Here is an 8985-nt window from a genome sequence, read left to right as displayed (position 1 = left end):
AGGACCAACATGTCACCTGAACACTATTGCAACCAAGGGCCTGGAAATTAAGCCAACTAATTCCTAAGAAAGGTCAAAGAACTTAATCTAAACAGACAAACCCATTGACCAATAATCTACAGATCCAACTACTCTATGTCAAAGAGACAACATGAGTGGATATTCAATCAGGTGCATAGAGACCCATATGCCAATTCTTATACTATGGTCTATCCAAGGGAAGAAAAGTAAGAACATATAAATGTTTCAAAGTTATAAATCTATTTTCTTAGTAGATTATAATTCCTCATCTTTTAGTAACTTGAAAATGTACATGTTACTTCTAACAAAAGGCCATCTCTACTCATAGATGACAACTAAGTCAGGAGAATAAGGTATAAGCTTATGGAACTTTCAACTTCTGATCGTCAACAAAAGAAAAATTCCAGAGTAAATCATAATTAGGTGAATTTACTAGCAAGAACCCATATAGAGGAGATCACATTAATGCAAATTTATCCAATTCCATAAAAGATGAAGACTCAATCAACCAAAGAAAATCCCACCTATATGCTCTAACCAAAAACTAATCCACAAACCATCTACCATACAGACAGAGATTCGAACTTATTCTCAACAGGGAACCCAAGAGAAAGCTACAATATCCAATCAAACCATTTCAGATTCATCTCTACAGTTATCAAACAGAAAAAAATACAAGAAACCACATAATAAAGACAAAACATTGAAGAGAGGGATGCATTAGATAGGATTATCTGAGTTGCCTCATTGATGAGCACATTTATGTGTGAAATCTAAGTAGTAAAGCATTCATTTTTACATATTTAGAATGGAGCTACCTTGGGTTTTACTCTCTTTTTGCAGGTTTTGTATTTTAAAGGCCTTAAGCATTATCGGGCGTCATATCACTCCAACAATAACTACCTAGTGTAGTTGGTGAGCTATGGTGTGTAAAATTCCCTTGCTCACCAGGAGGTCTCACGTTCGAATCTCATGGTTGTCTTTTTTTTAGAGAATTTTGTTGAAGATTTTCTGTTTTTTACTCACTTAAAGCACTAAGGGCATGGAGGGGATTTCCACATCATATTAGAAGATTGTCCAAATATTCAAAGCAAGGAAAATCATGGGAGGGATTTCTTGCGTAAGAAGAGAAAAAAAATGGAGAAATAAATCTTGTCCAAATCCTCTCTCCTCCACATCATCACCAGAAGATTATCCAAATCACACAAAACAATAAGGAAAATTGTCCAAGGGAAAGAAAAAAAATCGGCCAACAAGGTTGTGCGCAAGATTTAAAGAGAGAAAAATAAAAGAGAAAAATAAAAATAAATAAAAAAAAGTAAAAAATTTATAGAAAATTTCTCCAAGTTTATATCTCTCTTCTCTCTCCTTATAAATACAAATCATGTAAGAGGATGGGGGACACTTCATTCTTCTTCTAGGTTTTTTTTTTAGTTGTTCTCTCTCTCTCTCTCGCTCTTTTTAGTTTTAGTTCTTCTTTATTTTTGCTTTAACCACTTTTGTAATATCTTTTTATTTCAATTAATGCAAGCACTATTTTATTTTTATTTAGCCTTTTATGTTTATGATTTATGCAATTGAGTTGTAATTTTTAAGTTATAGTTCTAGGCTTAGATCTAGGTGACAAGATCACAAGCCGTGGAGCATCTTTTTTTTTTTAGTTCAGTTTTTTTTTTTTTTCATGATTTGTTTTCTCCAGGCCTAAAAATTTCAGATTTGGTTCATTCCAGATCTAGTTTTTAGGGTTGGCAGTATCTCAAATCACCCAAGCTTTTAAGTTCAAGTATTGATTCAGGTAGGTAGGCTTCTTCAATAGTCTTCTCTCCCCCCTCTCATTCCCTCTTCTGACTACCCTTTCTTTCTTAATTTAGGATTTTAATTTCAGTCGTTACATTATTGCTCTCCCTTTCCCCCAAGGTTCATGGCTAGTGTATGTGTTGCTTTGCCCCTTCTAGCCATATAACCATCATTTTATTGTTTTTATTTTAATTACTTCCCTTTTCTAAAGCCAAGTAGAGTAACCCTTGTAAGAGTGACTCTCTGATCAAGTAGGGAAGCTCATATTATGATGCATCCCTCGGGCTAAGTAGAGAAACTTACTTGTGAGCCTCTCTAGCTTTATCCCTTCTTTTACTTTTATTTTTATTTCAGCATTTTTTTCCTTCATTGCTTCTTAATTGCGTGGGTTGTTTATTTTTAATTATTTATTTATTTAATTTTAATTACGTGGCTTACGTATTAAAATTCTTAGATGACGAATTGTTAGGACGTTATTTTAGATACATATGTTTAGGGCGGTAGTTAGAATTAGATCACAACCATTAATCGGTTCACTTTCGCATAATTAAAAGAAGCCAAAAATAAAGTGGCTGCTCTCCCTATGTTCGACCCATAACTACATTAATCCGTACGCTTGCGGTTACTTTTAAATATCAAACACTCATCATAATCCACCCACCACCCCAAAAGAAAATCTAAAATATATCTTGCAATCTAGATATGTCGAGATCAAACCTACCCCTTTATGATGACATTAATTTAACACATTGATTAGGTTCTCAAGTAAATGGACTTTGTTCTTAAAGAAGTACCTACTTTTCAAAATTATCCCTTTCAAATAAGCGCAATAAAATGTAACCAAACCAAAATTGCCAATGCATAACCAAAGTTAAAAAAAATATACAAAACTCACCATTGAAGAAAATTTTACCTCCGAGGATGAAAGATGCACACTATAAGTGTATAAAGATGCTAAAGGTTTAGTATGAGTGAATTCTATATTTCTAGTTTAGTTTTTAAACTATTTTTGGTTTGAGTCGGAGGATGGAAAGAAAGGGTGATAAAACTTCCGACCAATGTAAATTCATAGATGATTATAGACTATGTTCCTTTCCCCCACCCCCAGCCTGCCAAAAAAAAAATCCTACACTATTAGAGGCCATATAATTTTTTTTTCAGGAAAAATGTTGGGCATACTGCTAATTTGGCAACCACGAGTCAGTCTATTTTTCTCCCCACCCTTAGGAAAAGAGGATTCAATACCTCTCCACCGGGGGCGGCTAGAGGGATCAAATCAACAAGACACAAACAGGAGAGAGAGTGAGGAGAGGGGCCGGAAAGAGACAAAATAGGAGATAGAAAGTGAAGACCCTATTATTTTCCATGAAATAATATAGGACCAAATCACTATAAATTTCCAATCCTACAACCGACATTTCAATCATGTTATCAAGGATTTCAATGAACGTGAGGTTGTCCAATCTACTGATATCGTCCTTCTAAATTTTCTAATCACTTGATATCTCATGTAACGTAAGATTTACATCCTGTTACTATAAAAAAAAAAAATTACTTTTAAAAATTGTAAGGTTTTTCAATTTAAAATTTCTAATGGTTTGGTATCCATATAGCATAGGTTTACATCTGAAAATTATGTGGTCTTCTCTAATTTAAATTTCTAGCCGTTTGGTATCCATATACAGTAAGATTTCCGTCTGAACCCTAGCACTGCCTCAGGATAAAACTTGAATAACTTGGATAGGGATAGAGAAGAACGAGAGAGGGCAGGGGAGAAAGGGGAGGGGGAGAGGGAAAGAGTGCTGGGGGGGGAGAGAGAGAGGATATTAACGAATTTGAAAGTCTACTTCAGAAGACGTGAGTCAGTACATGGTTGCAAGATCTACCGATCGAAGACCTCATCCAGGGAATTGCTTTATCTAGGTAATGTGACTGTCTTTTCTTTTTTTCCTGAATGAGAAAAGAGCCTTGGATGGTTGGCTCACTCTTGCATCAGTGATATGTGAGTTGTTTCATAAGATACTTGCTTCCTCATTCTTGCCTTATTCTATTCTTCCGATCCCTTTTATTTGGAGTTTATTAATGTTGTTACGCAGGTGAAAGTTGTTCTACATTCAAATATGATTACAAATTTCCTCTTATTTCTATGTTGGCCATGAAGGTATGTATATTTCAATGACCTTCTTGGTGTCATTGCATCTTTAACTGATACACCTTCAGCATTTGGTGGCATTATGTGTAAACTGGATTTTTGCCTTTTCTTGTGGGGTGGAATTTTTTTTCCTGAAAAAATTAGGTTCCAAATGTTATCTGTGTCTTTATTCTTTAATTTTTGTTCCTTTCTGAGTCAGTTTTGTTTTGAGATAGAAGACCTTGAACAATGCATATCTCTTAGAAAAACTTATAAATTGTTCTGTTTATCATGTTAGTTTCCTATTTTTTAGTATTTCAAAAGCCATTTCATTTCTCGAAGTTTGTTATAATTGAAACCAGGGAAATACTGCTATTACTTTGTAGCTTATCAAGGGATTTTTTTTTTGTTATTATAATGTAACATTTTGCATTCTTCCTTGCTTTTTAGGTGTATTTTCTTTCAGGGGTCATTGTTAATACATTTTTTTATCTATATCTTTTTGTCACTTTTTGTAGAATTTTTTGCAGATTATAGTTGCAACCCCTGGCAGGTTATTAGATCATATTGAGAACAAATCTGGCTTCTCCGATCTCTAGATGGGCTTAAAAATGCTTGTGCTTGATGAAGCTGCCCACTATTAGATTTAGGAAAGTTATAGAGAAGCTTGTTGATTGCATACTACATCAAAAACAGTCCTTGCTGTTTTCTGCTACTCCTCCAAAGAGGTTTATTTGTTGAATTCCCCTTTCAAGTTTTCTTCATTCAAAGTCAACTTTTTGTACTTGCTGTAGACAACAAATAGAAATATGTGCTTTTCATTGATACGGTGGATCTTGGTGGTGTAGAAACTCATGACAAGGTATGAGTCTTCAATATTGAAACTTTGGTGGTGGGGAAACTCGTAATACGGTATGAGTCTTCAATTCTGATTTTTGGTTGCTTGATTGATCAATTTGTCAACAAGTGCCACCTTATGAATTTTATTTCATCAAATAAATAAATTTATCAAAAGAAGAAAACTTAAATCAACCAAGTGTGTTCAGTGGATTGCCTCATAAGATTCATGAATGTTTCATGTTTGGTTTCATCTGAAATGTTCTATCATAGAAGCTTCATTGTTCTGTTTGTCATTGTTCTATTGATACCATTCACCATGTAGGATTTGGTGACCTGGTCTTGAAAATTTTGAGATCTGTGTTTTGTACTTTGCACTGATATGGATGGAATATCATTGTTCTAACTGTGGCAAGCTGCCCTCACCATAGGTTCTACTTACATAATGTCGTTTATGTGTTGCACACAGTTATTTTTATATAAAGAGAATTGGGAGCCTTACTCTTGCATACCTTTTGGATTGCTGAGTGCAAGTTAAACAATTATATATTTTTGCACCTCATGAACTCCATTCTCAAATAGTTCACTAGTTTTTGAAGGAGCATATCACACACATGCTCGGTTACATGGTAAATTTTTTTTCTTAGTCTAATTGTTTATATTTGCTCAGGTTATTGTTTTCTGCACAACTGTAATGGTGACATCACTTATGTTCCTCCTCTTTCGAGAGTTGAAAATGAATTCAAAGAAATACATTTAAAAAAGCCTAAACCTTATTTTTCTCACAAATTTGATGGGTTTGGTGAATCCAAGTGATTGATTTTGTTACATCTGATGTTTCATCTCGTGGCATAACTATCCTGATGTCACTCTGGTGATTCAGATAGCTTAAAACTCGGCATGCTCATTAGCTCTACTATATTTCGTTCTATGATCATAATGCCTTGTGTGATGTACTATTCTATGGAAACTTAAAGGTCATAAGTACTAGGAGAAGCATACACCATATGCATTGGCCATAATTCATGCTATCTTCCTCTTCACTCCACATTTTTACTCATATAACTGTCTGGTAGAAAAGTAGTTCATACGTAAGAGATTATAAACTATTCTGCATCAATTAAGATTAAGATGAGTCTTTTCCATGGCGAGTGTTAAGAACAAAAAATGTCCAAGCAAGCTAGAGAACCAACGTAAGAAGTGTTGGAAAGAGCCGTTGCACCCATTTCAAATGCTAGTAAGAGGCGCACTAACTTGCACTAGCACTTTTTGACTGCCCATCATCCTTCAATAGTTTGATCAGCTAATGTAATTGTCCGGTAGAAAAGTAACGTATGCCTAAGAGATTATAAACTATTCCGCATCAATTAAGATTAAGATGAATCTTTTCATGGTTTTATTTTTGTGGGCCAAAATTGATGCACTAGCAACTCAAAACTGAATGTGGGTGCTTGTCGAATCATGTGATTACCATCAACCATTTAGTGGGGTTCCTTCATTCTTTTTGGATGAATCAACCATATATTAACCCAAAAATAAAAAATATACAAGGGAAAAAGGGGGGGGGAGGGAGGCACATGACCAGCTAAGGGAATACGCCCAAACAAAAAAAGGAGAAAACCTCTAATGGATACAAAACCTCAAGGGGAGGTGGGAGAATAGAAGATGGAAGATTCCAAGAATCAACAATAAGCCTTTTGGTCTTTTATTTGGTATGTATGTTCCTAAAACCTTTTGATCTGAAGTTGTTTTTATTGCGGCTTTCCGGACTTTATCCTTAGTCTAAGAATTGCGTGGAGGCAGCCGAGGTCAAGGGCCATCCCTTGGAGATGACAGGGATAGACAATAGTGTGATTCTTGTGGGAAATCTGGGCACACTCGAAAGAGATGCTGGTAGGGGTGTCAATTCCAAGCTCGCACCGGTAGGCCCAACCAAGCCCGACATGTTTATGGCCCGACCTAGACCAGCCTGATTGAGCCTGACACACTTATAAATAGGTAGTACACGGTGTAGCCACCTAGCCTAACGGGCACCCGACCAACCCGATACATTTACAAGCCCGATTTGAACCGACTCCTTTAAGCCCAACCTAGCCCGACCCCTTTAATACTTTTTTTTTTTTTATAATACTATTTGTATTCTAAAAGTAAGTGATATGTACAATTGAGATGGTAGTAATTGTTATATGAACAATCATCTTTTTTTATACATAGTTTAATTGATTTGAACTTACTATACTTGGGTTATGCAGGCATAGTTTAATTGATTTGAATTTCGTGGATTAAAGATTGAGTACTTTAGTAATTTAGTTACTTTGTGCATCTTTGTCTTAATTCATTTAACTATTGAATCTTTTTCTTTGTTATGCCCATCTTTGCCTCATTTTTTTGGTATTCCTCTTCAAGTACATTTAATGGAATAATTTTAAAGAGGACCCATTTAAAACCCGTTTAAAGTTAAATAGGTCTACATCCCAGTTAAGGCCTGATTAAGGCCCCATTTATGGTAGCCCAATCAAAGCCTGAGACCGACTAGCCTGATTATTAACCTTACCATGTCCCCAAAAGCTAGGCCCATTTACTTAAACGGGCGTTCACGATGCAAGGCTTCCAAGTGGTCAAGCCCGATTAGGCCTGATCGAGATCTACCCGGCCCGACCGATTGACACCCCTAGGTGCTGGGTCCTTCATGGCTGTCCTAGTACACGTGGTGGATCTAATGGCACACGTAGTGGCCGAAGAGGAGGAGCTATAGCCCATGCTACTATGACGGAGACTAATACTAGAGGCCCCACACAGACAGATAACAGCTCCTCTAGGGATCATATTACAATGCTTTGTCGGTTCATGTCTCAGCTTGATAGCCCGTCTACCTCACAGGATGTCTTAGCTTCTGCTATGTATATCACCACCTCTGCACCTTTCATAGCTCCGTCGTGGGTTATCGACTTTAGTGTCACTGACCACATAACTGGTACGTCCCATTACTATGACTCCTCCATTTGCTCTGGTAAGGATAAGGTCCAGAAAGCCGCAGTAAGAACAACTTCAGACCAAAAGGTTTTAGGAACATACATACCAAATAAAAGACCAAGAGGCTTATTGTTGATTCTTGGAATCTTCCATCTTCTATTCTCCCACCTCCCCTTGAGGTTTTATATCCATTAGAGGTTTCCTCCTTTTTTTGTTTGGGCGTGTTCCCTTAGCTGGTTGTGTGCCTCCCTCCCCCCCTTTTTCCCTTGTATATTTTTTCTTCTTAGGTTAATATATGTTTTACTCATTCAAAAAGAATGTAAGCACCCCTATTAAATGATTGATGGCAATCACATGATTCGACAAGCACCCACATTCAGTTTTGAGTTGCTAGTGTATCAATTTCGGCCCACATAAATTAAACCATGAAAATATTCATCTTAATCTTAATTGATGCACAATAGTTTATAATCTCTTAGGCATACATTACTTTTCTACTGGACAGTTACATTAGCTGATCAAACTATTGAAGAATGATGGACAATCAAAAAGTGCAAGCGTAAGTTAGTACACTAAATGAATGGGAATAGCGCCTCTTACTAGCACTCGAAATGGGAGCAGCGCGGCTCTTTCCAACACTTCTTACGTTGGTTCTCTTACTTGCTTGGACATTTTTTATTCATAACGCTTGCCATGGAAAAGATTCATCTTAATCTTAATTAATGCAAAATAGTTTATAATCTCTTATGCATGCATTACTTTTCTACCAGACAATTATATGAGTAAAAATGTGGAATGAAGAGGAAGATTGTATGAATTAAGGCCAATGCATATGGTGTATGCTTCTCCCAATACTTATGGCTTTTACGTTTCCATAGAATAGTACTATTGCACGAGGTGTTCTGATCATAGAACAAAATGTATTAAAGCTAATAAGCATGCCAAGTTTTTAGCTACCTGAATCACCAGAGTAACATCAGGATAGTTATGCCATGAGATGAAGCATCAGATGTAACAAAATCAATCACTTGGATTCACAAAACGCATCAGATTTGTGAGAAAAATAAGGTTCAGGCATTTTAAAATGCATTTCTTTGACATCCATTATCAACTCTCAAAAGAGGAGGAATATAAGTGATGTCACCATTGCAGTTGTGCAAAAAACAATAACTTGGGCAAATATAAACAATTAAACCAAGAAAAAAAAAATTAATTATCAAATTAAA

Source organism: Macadamia integrifolia, unplaced genomic scaffold (assembly GCF_013358625.1).
Source record: "Macadamia integrifolia cultivar HAES 741 unplaced genomic scaffold, SCU_Mint_v3 scaffold1989, whole genome shotgun sequence".
In the NCBI taxonomy this organism is placed as follows: Eukaryota; Viridiplantae; Streptophyta; class Magnoliopsida; order Proteales; family Proteaceae; genus Macadamia; species Macadamia integrifolia.
Note: the sequence above shows the minus strand (reverse complement) of the source record.